At 41.9% G+C, this 13,728-nt stretch overlaps 1 pseudogene across 1 annotated transcript in view; it reads left to right on the forward strand.

The window, feature by feature from the left end:
* Positions 1-13,728, forward strand: part of LOC308074163 (leucine-rich repeat and fibronectin type-III domain-containing protein 5-like) — a 74,786-nt pseudogene that overhangs the window by 16,216 nt on the left and 44,842 nt on the right. Inside the window, exons 5-7 of the transcript in view lie at positions 2,697-2,957; positions 7,510-7,753; positions 9,845-10,071. The product of the transcript in view is annotated as a leucine-rich repeat and fibronectin type-III domain-containing protein 5-like (transcript). The remainder of the gene's footprint in view (positions 1-2,696; positions 2,958-7,509; positions 7,754-9,844; positions 10,072-13,728) is intronic.

A 13,728-nucleotide genomic window follows, 5' to 3' on the forward strand; every position in this document is an offset into this window, starting at 1 on the left:
ATCTGTCATCTTTCTATATCTGGTCAATATCCGGTCCGAAATGCGTCTGGAAAATACATGCTATTGGCTGAAACCGCAGCGAGGGCGGGGCTTCACTCGGAAGAACCAGTAGTAACCCTAGAAACTACTTTATCATTAAGTTTAAAATAAACTGGACCATAATTGACCAAAACGCATATCATGGTGATTGAAAGAAGACTTTAAACTAGCGACTGGAAGCATATATAGTATTTATGAGTGTTTAGTTACAACATTTCATGTTGCAAGTTCATGTTCTGTTTAAAGCAATTCCGTATGTTCTGTAATTTGGGTGTGGTCACTTTAAGAACAGAATGTATCAGTAGTCATGTGACCAGTATCATGTCATGAGATCACCTGTAACCAGGAAGTACACTCAGTTTAGCACATGGTTGCATCTAGAGTAGCACAGAGAGGCTGTGTACTCTGTCTGTGACAATCCAGCTGCATCTACCTGCATCATACGCCTTTTGATAGCATTGTGGTGTCACTGTACTGTCCTCAATGTAAGTGGCTAGATATCTTGAATGTCAGATAAACTCTTCCTTGTACGTTATCAAATCTGTGGATATGGAACAACTGTCTTAATGTCAAGGAGGAGTTTATCTGACAGTCAAGAGATCTAGCAACTTATATTGAGGACAGTACAATGACAATGTTTATTAAGGTAATAACATCGAGTGTAAAGTTCGTCCAAAAAACCCATCCGCTTCAATAGAGCCTAATTGCTTCTGCAACCAGCAGGGGTGAAACAGTGAGACTACAGGCCATTAAGTACTGTACTTAAGTGCAATTTTGAGGTACTTTTACTTTACTGCAGTATTTCCAATTGTCCATACTTTTACTTTTACTTCACTACATCTCAGAGGCAAATATTGTACTTTTACTCCACTACAATTATTTGAAAAGTTTGGTTACTAGTTACTTTGCAGATATACATTATGACATTATAAAACATACATTAGCCACTTTAGCCCTATTTTATAAATAGGCTATTTTAAAATAGCCGATCGACAAGGTCACAACGCGTCGCATCTGTGAGCTTGTAGATCTGCTATTTTCAAACATTTTTAGTACTTTTACATTTGGTACTTTAAGTACATTTTGATACCAATACTTTTGTACTTTTACTCAAGTACATTTAGAATTCCGGACTTTTACTTGTAACGGAGTACTTCTACATTGCAGTATTGATACTTTTACTTAAGTAAAACATTTGAGTACTTTTCCCACCACTGCCTGTCACACTTCCTATATAGCCTCAATTTAAAAGCCGGACGCTAGCCCCTTGGTTTAACCATAGAGTTAAACGTTTTAACCATAATAACCAGGTTTAACCATAGAGTTCAGAATCAGAATCAGTTTTATTGTCACATCACAGGTTTACAAGGTAAAGAAGTGGGTGAAATTCGTTTTTGTACATCGTTCCCATCGCAACGTTAATTTCCATAGAAAGAAGAGGGGGGGGGGGAGAAGAAGAGGGGTGGGGGGCAAGTGGGAAGGAGATCAAAACAAGAGAGCAACAGAAGGCCAGACAAGTTATCTACATATTTACAAAGTACCTGAGATAATAAAAAACTAAGGTGCCTGAGCATAGCAGCAATGTATGTATACTGTGCATGTTATACTTATACTGTGCATGATATACATATGGACGTTAAGGTGCTTAGAGAAAAAAAAAGCACAATAAAAAAGACAAAAAAGTCAGTGCGTTATACATGGGATTAAGGTGCAAAAGGTCAGTGCGTGTCCACCTAGGGTGGACTGACCCTAGTATAATCCGCAAGTAGCTCCATGAGGGAGTGCAGCAAAAAAGTCATTTGTACCTGGTGTAGTCCACAGGTGTGTCCGAGGGGGAGCTAAGTCCAAGTCATTGTCCCTGGTATAATCCACAGGTGTGTTCAGGAAGAGCCAGAAAGGTTTTGCACCGCCTGCTGTCAGGCTGCTGAGCAAGGCTTATGCCTCATTCAGCATCCTGACAGCAGCTGGATTAAAACTACACCAGTACCTGGTGGTGGTAACCTTTTAACCATAATAACCAGGTTTAACCATAGAGTTAAACGTTTTAACCATAATAACCAGGTTTAACCATAGAGTTAAACCTTTTAACCATAATAACCAGGTTTAACCATAGAGTTAAACGTTTTAACCATAATAACCAGGTTTAACCATAGAGTTAAACCTTTTAACCATAATAACCAGGTTTAACCATAGAGTTAAACCTTTTAACCATAATAACCAGGTTTAACCATACTAACCCAAGCCGATTCTACAAATGTCTTCTAATTCCCAACAGTATTCTGAAAAAAAAAACGTATGTTTCTATATCAGTGGTGCTCAAACTTTTTCATGTCAAAACCCCCAAAATTATATGTATTTGGCCACGGACCCCCATCTAAGATATTTTGTTCCAGGGACCCCCCAGAAGCACAGATTTGAGTAAAGAATGTTTGCTTGAAAACAATACATATTCAAAGATTTGCACACATTTTCACGATTTTCAAAAATAGCAGATCTACAAGCTCATAGCGCGGCACTCGGTGCCGCGCTATGAGCTTGTAGATCTGCTATTTTTGAATAGCCAACGTGTAAAATAATGCTCTTTAGCTCAAATCAAAACGTGACACGGATGCGTTCCAGGTCTTAATGGACTTATCACGGTGTGTTCCTCCCTGTAGGTCCTGGCCACGTCAGGAGTGATGACGCCCACGTCCTTCGCCCTGTCGTTCGGCGGGAACCCCCTGCACTGTAACTGTGAGCTGCTGTGGCTGCGGCGGCTGAGCCGGGGAGGACGACCTGGAGACGTGCGCCTCCCCTCAGCCGCTGTCCGGACGCTACTTCTGGTCCATCCCCGAGGAGGAGTTCCTGTGCGAGCCCCCCCTCATCACCAGATACTCCCACGAGATGAGGGTCCTGGAGGGCCAGAGAGTCGCCCTCAAGTGAGTGTTCTGCTTGTTCCAGAGGTTGTCAAGGACCCCCTTTATTCTTTTATAGGGCATAGCAGTGGCGGCCATTTTCTGGTTCCACTCCAAAATAGTCAATGCATTTTTCCCATTGACATTTCCAAAAATATTTATATCAATCATTTTAAGCCTAGAATCAAGCCATCCAGGGTGAATCATGACCATAAAACGTTTGATAGTGTGAAAACACTTTTTTGAAAACGGCAAAACAAGGGTATTTATTAAATATAGTATATCATAAATTCAATATAAAACTAGAAAATGTGCTCCTCGGAGCACGTACAGGTCTCCGCCAGGCGAGGTGGTAAAAGAAAGTACTGTTCCTGATTAATCCTGTCTTACCTATTTATATTACATATTGTGATGTCACGTGAAGCTTGACCAATGTTAGCTGTGAGCGGACGGACACACACACGGACGGACAGAGGGTAAAACATACTCTCCACCATGCCTTCGGCCTGGCGGAGACAATACAATCACAGAACATGTTGTTTTATGGTCAAAAGGACCGTAGCGGGTCCGTTTGGTTCCATTTGTACACTCTCAGAGTTACAAACGCGTAAGGGTCCATTTGTTTCCTAACTATTAATCATTTATTTTCTGGGAACCCCCTTGATGGACCCCCTGGGGGTCCCCAGACCCCACTTAGAGAACCACCTCTCCTCTCCTCTCCTCTCCTCTCCTCTCCTCTCACGGTTTGTTCTGTTCTGTATGTTCTATGTATTAGTGTGTTGTTCTATTCTGGCCCAGAGGACCAGAGCACTGTGTGAGGACATGAGGGTCACATTGACAAAACAAAGCCTTCCTGTCTGGCACATTTTATAATTGACCTCATGAACAATCTTATTCTTAGAATCTAGAAATATGAACAGGAGAGGCTGCACTCAAAACAAATGTCTACAAATGTCTTTTTTTTTCAAAGATTTGCACACATTTTCCCGATTTAATTTTTTTTTAGCAGAGCTACAAGCTCATTGCGCGGCACTCGGTGCCACGCAATGAGCTTGTAGCTCTGCTCTTTTTTGAATAGCCAAAGAAATCTTAAAATTACACAGATGCATTTCTATTAAACATTAAAAACATGGAAATGCACTCTAAATGACAGCTAAATGTCTTACACAGTACAAACATGCCTGATCCAGCATTTACAGAGAACACACAGTACGTTAATAATTACACTGTCAAGCTTTAATCAGCGTTAGACTGATCAATATTATGACTCTGAAATGTCTGTTCTTTTGTTCCTAAATGCTGGATTAAATGGTTTGTGACTGCAGGCCTGAAGACAATGACTATATCTGTCATCTCTTAGTGTTAATGGGCACAAGCAGTGCTTTGAGATTTGATTCTTACAGCTAGTCTGTCACACAGACATAATGTCATCTCTGTCGGGTGGAAACCTCATAATATGTCCAAAGCTTTTCAGGATAAAAAAAATATATAGCTAAAGTAGCAGATCTGCAAGCTCGAAACGTGATGCTTCGTGCCACGTTTCGAGCTTGTAGATCTGCTACTTTAGCTATTAGCTACTTAGCTACTTTAGCTATTAGCTTTTAGCTAATAGCTTCTGATGCTTTTGTGTGACGCTGTAGCAGTGGTGGAAGAAGTACTCAGATATTTTGCTTAAGTAACAAGTAGCAATACCACAATATAACAATACTCTGTTACAAGTAAAAGGCCTGTGTTCAAAATGTTACTTGAAAAGTACACAAGTATTGGTATCAATATATGCTTAAAGTACCAGAAGTAAAAGTACTAAAACAAATTTGAAAATAGCAGATCTACAAGCTCACAACGTGTCGCATCGCGACGCGTTGTGAGCTTGTAGATCGGCTATTTTCCAATAGCCTAGGTATAAAATATGGCTTAAGTGGTTAATGTGTGTTTTATAATATAATCATTTATATCTACAAAGTAACTAGTAACTAAAGTTTTCAAATAAAATGTAGTGGAGTAAAAGTATAATATCTTCCTCTGAGATGTAGTGGAGTAGAAGTAAAAGTACATACCATTGGAAATACTCCAGTAAGGAAAATAAAGTACAGTACTTGAGAACATTACAGTTACTTTACACCACTGCACTGTAGTATGATCAAGTAGGGCGTTAATGTATTACAATGTGGAGATAAGAGGTTTCTGCCCGAAAGTGTCGGGGCGGCCCTCAACCACTCAGCCGGGCCCCCCAGACAGACATTAGATAAGACATCTATCTAATGATAGCGTACGGCTGCTGTGACACTATAAGGTTGAATTGTGTCAAGTCAGAGTCAGTCAGTTAAAGTGAAAGTGATGTGGTGGATGTTCTGACAGCATGACTGACACACAGCTCAGCTCTGTCTCCACACTGAACCACTTAAACACTAAACCTCATTCACAAAGAACCTAATCTCTCAAGAACAGATCCATCGCTGCGCTTGAATCTGCCGGTAGCCGTGTTGACAACCCGTGCGCATTGGCTACAAGTGGGCGTGCCATCAGATCAGGAAGCAGGCCGCGCTTTACCCAATCAAATGTAGTGTGCGGGATTTACGTGTGTGCCGTTCTTTCCCCATTAGAAACAAACCGAAACTCATTTAACAATAGCGTCCTCGGAGCAGACAAAACCACGGAAAGGTATTCACATTTTAACTTGCTCTTTCATCATAGAAACAAGTGGGCTTATAACCAAAACGATCCATGTTCTCTGGGAGAAGTGGTGTTAGTGTTCCGTGTAGAAATATTGTTCGTGGGAATGAAAACATAGTCGCACCACCGGAAGTGAAAGGCTGAAGGCACACCAAAACCCCGGTTTCCTTGCGCACTGGTGCTCCATTTAGCTCCCCCAGAGCCAAATGAAAGAGTAAAAAACAGCAGAGGGTGCTGTTTTTCCTTTTTATTTGGCGATGGGTTCCCAGATTGCTTATACACTAAACCTCATTCACAAAGAACCAGGTTAGAACCAGAAGAGTGTCTGCCCACCACCGCGGAGTATGGGGGGGGTTTGAATCCACTGTGTGGTGCATCCGACTTTGTCGAGCGTCTATAGACGCGAACACGGTCAAATTGTGTTCGTATAGACTCTGTACGAACACAATTGGCCCGCGTTCGGGGACGTGTAAAGCCGGGAGGGAAGGTGATATGTCTCACTACACATACTGTACTCCTACGGGCTGGGGGTGGAACCTGTCAGCAGGGAGTGTTGGGAGAAGGACAGTGGTTTTCAACCGGTGGTCCGGGGACCACCAGTGGTCCTTGAGGGAGTACCAGGGGGTCCCCAGAGAAATTAGTTAACATAGAGTCACATTAGTTAAATTAGTTAACATTTTTAAAACCACTTAGCTTTGGCTATTCAAAAATAGCAGATCTGCTATTTTTTTTAAACCTTTGAAAAAGTGTCCATATCTTTGAATATTTATATTTTTTTAAGCAAAAATTTACTGATATATCTTTGCTTCTGGGGGTCCCTGGCACAAAACATTTTCAAATGGGGGTCTGCGGCCAAATGTGTATCAATTTAGGGGTCCTTGGCATGAAAAAGGTTGAAAACCACTGGAGTAGGACAAAGGCTCTATGTCCTCTCGGTGGAGGCTCCTCTCTGGCATTTAGTCCGTAGGATATAACAGCAGAACACACTGACATGTGTTTGGGGAGGAATTCACTGGCATAATGACTAAACTGGGGAGAAAAAGTGGTAAAAAGCAAAAAAAAATAAGAACTATGGTAGAAAGTATCTTTTGGGCGGGTACTTATGTTGTGTCTAGTACCCCCAATACCGACACGGTCGGGCCAGGGAATGTACCCACAACGTACTGTATCTTCCTTGGGCGGTACTTCCTGTACTTCCACTGTCAAATACTACCCTATATATAGTCCATGAGCCAGACAAGATTTCATTATCGAAAGAGTGGGCAAAACCATACCTATATTAAATTGTTTATAGGATCAATATAAGTAAATAAAGATATGATAACCTTTCCACAGGAGCAGCTTTCGCATATTTATCAAACATTTTGTTATTTTCCCCATACGTACATGACAGGTGAAAAAAATGTACAAAATGTTCATCATAATGAAACTTCCCCAGTTGATTACTTACATGAAGACAATGATTTATCGTATTACAAGTTTTCTGAAATTGTATATTTAAATATGCAAATTAGGCATTAAGAAAATATGCCCGAATTTGCATAACTTTCCAGAATCAACATTGGAACATTGGACAAAGCCAGAGTCAACATACTTATTTCATTTTGTTAAGATGTTGGAGTCAGAGGTTTTTAACGAGGGAATATTCAATATCTGGCTCCATTTTGGGGCTCTCGCTCATGGACTAATATACTATGTCATTGACCGGATAGGAGTGCCCCTCTACACCAATTCTCTTCACCGAAAATAGCCAATCTACAAGCTCACAACGTGTTGCAATGCAACACGTTGTGAGCTTGTAGATCTGCATTTTTTGCCAAAGGTCCTACCCAGACTAGAGAGGCTAAGGTTCACGTTGTTACAGCCAATCATATTTTATTTCCTGCCCCTCCTTCCCCAAAAGGTGCAAGGCGAGAGGCGACCCCGAGCCGGCCATCCACTGGATCTCCCCGGAGGGCAAGCTGGTGTCCAACTCGTCCCGGACGCTGGTGTACGGCAACGGGACGCTGGACATCCTCATCAGCACCGTGAAGGACACGGGCTCCTTCACCTGCATCTCCTCCAACCCGGCAGGAGAAGCCCACCAGACCGTGGACCTGCTCATCATCAAGCTGCCCCACATCTCCAACAACACCAACAGCATCCAGGTCACACACACATTTTTATTACTGTGGGATTTATGTTAAAGGCACTGTCAAAAACAAACCTCCTTTAGTTCGTTTTAGTGTTAGTTTTAATTATTTTAGTTTTTTAACCCATTAAAACCGGTAACGCTTCTGTGTAACCACTTTAACCATTATATAATATATATATAAATGTATATATATATATATATATATATATATATATATATATATATATATATATATATATAACGAAAAACATCACATGGATGCACCTGGGACGTATCATCAGTGTTGTAGCCTGGGGTCATAGGATGTTTCGGGTCTCGCAACATACACCCTCACCCAGGTGACCCAGCCAGGGTTGATCAGGCCCCGACTTACGTCCCAGTAGCTACCCACGGTCAGTCCTATAGGGCAAGACAGGGCCACTCAGTCCGCTTCTCCGGAAATACTCTGCCGGGACTCGGGGAGGCTCTGGCACGTGGAGGGACTAGGCTCTGTGGGTTGTCTCCTGGCCGGGCTCCTCCTTCGTCTCACCAGGTCCAGGACCTGAGCGTTGCACCAGACTCCCCTGCTCCAAACATTTAATTCTGGTGTGATGGTGTCTTGGCCCGTGACACCATCACATTGGTGGTACTGCAGGCTGGTGGTACTGCAGGCTCCCTTGCGTCTTACTTGAATGGTCCTCCCAAAGGCCTCACCGTGGATTTGTTGGGCTTCTTCCTCACGGAAGACACAGACTGGGGCGCCAACCCAAACTGCTCCCGGATGCCGTCTACATTCCGGCTGTCACCCGTCTCTCCGGTGGTCACCAATCTATTCCTGGTTGTCACGTAGTCTATAAATTCCTATGAGCCACTATAAATAGAATAACTATAACGAAAAACATCACATGGATGCACCTGGGACGTATCATCAGTGTTGTATATATATATATATATATATATATATATATATATATATAATTTTTTAAAGCCAACATTTTTAACTCAAACCTTTGCTTCTGGGGGTCCCTGGAACAACATATTTTGAGATGGGGGTCCGTGGCCAAATACATCATCATCACAGATTTGCAAACATTTTCATGATTAAAGGACCCCCTAGCTGAGAGCGAGATGAAGCAGGGACCTCCTCTATATTGTATAAAATTGTGTTTCAGATAAACTTTTGCTGCTCTTTTTTCCCGCTACACCTATAACTCTTTGCCAAAAATAGCAGATCTACAAGCTCACAACGCCTCACAGCGCGAGGCGTTGTGAGCTTGTAGATCTGCTATTGTTGGCTAAAGTTCTCTTTAGAAAAGGGATGCTAGGGTTCAAGTGGTTCATGTAAAAAAAAAGAAACAATTATATCACAAAGATTTGGTGGACCCCCTGTAGTAACTCTGAGGATCCCCTAGGGGTCCCGGACCCCTGAGCTAAAGTATAAGATAATTGTTAAAGTGGTTAAAATCTATTATGACAGATGCTCTCCTGGTGTTAATAGGTTAATGTCTCTGTCGGGTGGAAACCTTATGTCAAACTTTTACTTTTCAGGATTCAAATTCAAAAATAGCAAAATAACTTTTGATGCTTTTGTGTGATGCTGTAGCATGATCAAGTAGGGCATTATAGTTCACCCCAAAAATATATATTTTTTCTATCGATTAGTCACCCGAATTGAAATCATTGATATTTTTCTTCAAATTATTGGCTTAGGAATGCAACAAAAAAACATCCATGAATTCAAGTCTCCATGGGGTGACTAATCCATAGAAAAAAAAGTAATTTTGGGTGTGAACTATCCCTTTAAAGACACGCTCAAAAACAAAGTTCTTTAGTTAGTCTTTATTAGTTTTGGTGTTAATTTATTTTTTATTTAAAAAATAAGCAGATCTAGCAGATCTACAAGCTCGAAACGCATCGCTTCGTGCCTCGTTTTTGAGCTTGCGGATCTGCTACTTTTCATGCTTTTTGTGTGACGCTGGAGTATGATCAAGTAAGGCGTTAATTTACGAAAAAACACAAAGTTATGAATATGGAGATAAGAGGTTTCTGCCTGACAACAGCGATGTACTAATAATTGCTATGACTACTACTGCTAATAATAATAATAATAATTTCCGTCCCACAGGAGCCAGACCCGGGCTCGTCGGACATCTCCACCTCCACGCGGGGGGGCGGGGCCAACGGCAGCAACGTGACGGGCGACGTGAAGGGCGGGGCCGAGAAGCGCGTGGTCATCGCCGAGGCCACCTCCTCCACGGCGCTCATCAAGTTCAACTTCCAGAGGAACATCCCGGGGATACGCATGTTCCAGATCCAGTACAACGGCAGCCAGGACGACTCTCTGGTCTACAGGTAGGAACAGAAAACACTTAACTTTATTAAAGGTATCATGACATTCATTTTCACTTTTTTTATTTTCAATGTTTTATTTGGGGTTTTATGACCTCAATTACACCCAAAAAAACTGAACTTAGAACATTCAGTGGATTTTCTGTGGTCTGGGGTTTTCTGAATAATTAGGCTGAAAAGTAATCTGAGCTTGGCCCTTCGACAGTGAGGTCACAGTCGATTAATCCCGCCCACTCTCCTCCTCGCCCCTCCCCTCCCCTATCCTTTCCTTTGGGGGGGGCGGAGCAGAGGCGATGATTGACAGGCAAAATCCCTCACCAGCGACACCCGCAGGCAAAGATTTCTTTTTTCATTGCAGTTGAAAAGGCTTTAGAAATGTGAGAGAAAAACACCTGCCATGGATCAATGGAATGGAATTTTCACTTAAAACTTTTTGTACACTTTTGAAGGACCAGGACAAAGACTTTGAATGTGGTGTAAAAGTGAATGTCATGATACCTTTAATGGGAACCCATCGTAAAAAAAAAAGAAGGAAAAAAACAGCGCCCCTCTGCTGTTTTTTTTTCCTTTGAATTTGACTCTGGGGGGACCTCCAAATGGAATGTTGATAACAGGATGTTGGCCCGCTTGGTCCTTCTCTTCCTGTGGTGCGCCTATGTTTTCATTCCCACTAACAACATTGCTCCCAAGGAACATGGATGGCTTTGGTTATAAGCCCACCTGTTTCAATAATGGAAGAACAAGTTATAATGTTACTAACTTTCCGCGGTGTTGTCGGCTCCGAGGACGCCATTGTTGAATGAGTTTGGGTTTGTTTCCAGTGGGAACAACATTTAATTGGGTAAAGCGCGGCTTGCATCCTGATCTAAGGCTCGCCCACTTGTAAGCCATCGTTCACACGTTCTGAATGGCCCTCCTGACAGGTGCAGTACCGCAGCTCTGAATCTGTTCTTGAGAGATTACACTTACACAAACAAGAAAGCATATCCACATCCACTCAATAAAGTGCCAGGTGCAGGACAGAGGTCGACATCTAAAAAACAATAAAGTCTGCACACTGGGTCATGCTCCAGCAATGTAAAATGTATTGGCTTCCACCATAGCAAGTGATGTTTGTATGAGAGTTATTTAAAAAAGTGGTTCTCAAATGTAGCATCAGTTTGAGAACCAGTTTAACTCTATTTCATGCAATCAGCTATTCAAAAATACCTGATGTGCAAGCTGTGTCACAATGCGTCGAGTTGTGAGCTCATAGATATGTTATTATTAGATGGGGTTCTGTGGCCAAATAGATGTTCTGTGGCCAAATGTTTGAGAACCACTGATTTAAAACTGTCAGACAAGAACAGTCGAACTTAAAAGCACAATGACACACGTACGTCGGTAGAGGTTTGGGTCGTGTCGTTTACCTCGCCCGTGATGTAAAACTACAAATATTGGCTCGATGTCTTGCTCCGTTGCTCCGCTGATTAAACACTGATATTCCAAAACATTCTCCTCATTGACTCATACATCTGCTTCCAATCTGCTTTGTTTGTGTTCGTTCATGTGCTAAAACAAATTAGTGACTTTGAGACCCGAAGTTGTCCCTGTGCAATGTAAGTCAATGAGAACCGAGGAGAGAGAGTGTTTTTTTGGAATATCAATATAAATTTCTAATCATCTGAGCAGCGTAGCGAGACATCGGGCCAATATCTGGAGTTGCATCACGGGCGACGAGGTAAACTACTCAGCCGAGAAAACCTCTTCCAAAGTATCCTTATACACTTTAATCCATTAAGACATGGAAAGCATCTCTGTGTCGTTTTAAGATTTATTTGGCTATTCAGAAAATAGCAGATATGAGTTACAAATATTTGCTTATAAATATTTACACATTTTTACGATGTTTAAAAAAAATAGCATATCTACAAGCTCATAGTGCGGGCACCGAGTGCTGCGCTATGAGCTTGTAGATGTGCTATTTATTTTAAACTCATGTAGCTCATATCTTTGCTTCTGGAGATTCTACAAATGTCTTCTAAATCCTAACAGTTTATCTTTTTTTTTTAAATGTATGTTGCTATAATATCGGTGGTTCTCAAACGTTTTTCATGTCAAGGACCACCCAAAATGATATGTATTTTGCCGCCAACATATGTTGTCTCCCCCCCCCCCCCCCAGAAGCAGAGATTTGAGTTTAAAAAAAATATATATATATTCAAAGATGTGCACACATTTTCACAATTTTTCAAAGAAATAGCAGATCTACAAGCTCGTAGCGCGGCACTCGGTGCCGCGCTACGAGCTTGTATATCTGCTATTTTTGAATAGCCAAGGAAATCTAAAAATGACACAGATGCGTTTCCAGGTGTTAATGGGTGAATCAGCGGTAGGCTACTCCATTCATCACCTAATACAGGGCAGGATGCCTTGTTGTTGATGTCATACATTAGGTGTGTCAACATCAGTCTCTCCACTTCAAACAGACTGTGAAAGGCCTGGTTAGTGTTGACATCGTTATGCCAGCAGGCATGTAAACAAGACGCTGGTTGCCGTGCCAGCATTGCAGCTGTATACCCTGCTGGGTGCTTGATTGTGGAACATGGACAAGGGTTTAGTACAGTATGCACTTGTATTGATGGCGTCAGGGATCATATGGGTATAGAAAGGACACAGAAAGACAGACAGACAGACAGACAGACAGACAGACAGACAGATACAGAGATGTGTGGATTTTGGACAACCGCAGACGGTTCTTGAGGCAGTGTTGATTTTGTCGACTAAAACTATGACGAAAAATATTCGTCCACTACCTTTGTTTTTTTCAATGACAAAAACTAAATAAAAACTAAGCTATGATGACTACAACTAAGACTAAATATATTGATAATTTCATCAACGAATAAAAACTAGACTAAAATGTTAGTGAGGGATCTAGTGGAGAAGAGATCCAGTAGAATTAAAGGACAAGTCATGTTATGTTTGGTTGCGCTCGGGTGTTGCGCTCTGAAAATAGCAGATCTACAAGCTAATATCTACTAGCTCACAACGTGTTGCGCCGCGTTGTGAGCTTGTAGATCGGCTATTGTCAGCATGCAACCAAGTGTAAAATCAGCCATTACGACGCCATCAAGGCACCGCCAGAATACATTTTAGTCGACTAAATCAACTGTACATTTAGTCGACTATAATCTTATGATAATTAGTCGACTAAAACTAGACTAACAGTAAAACATGTCAGATGACTAAAATATGACAAAAACGAAATGGAATTTTATTCAAAACTCTATGACTAAATCAAAATTTGCTATCAACATCAACACTGTCTTGAGGTATGCGGGAGACACAGAGAGACAGACACACATACTGTAGACGTATAGCCTGACACTCGGCCTGAATTCTCATTTCGTTTCACTCCATTATTCAGTCTGAAAGCCCCTCTCAGTGCAGCCGTTTTCTGAGATGGGGGGCGTGGCCAAAGTGAGACTCTTTGGCGATTGGTTCATTTTGGATCATCCCCATCATCCCCATTGGGCCGGTTAGATTTTCAACCGAGAAAACCCCGCCTTTCTACAGCGTCACCAGAAGAACCCTGAATGCGAGGCTATGGCGACTCAGGGAGCTGGAGCCAGGCTGGCACATTTATAGATAGATTTACGAGAGTTATTTAAAACCGTC

This window comes from Gymnoscopelus braueri, assembly GCF_963280865.1.
Source record: "Gymnoscopelus braueri genome assembly, chromosome: 19".
Classification (NCBI taxonomy): Eukaryota; Metazoa; Chordata; class Actinopteri; order Myctophiformes; family Myctophidae; genus Gymnoscopelus; species Gymnoscopelus braueri.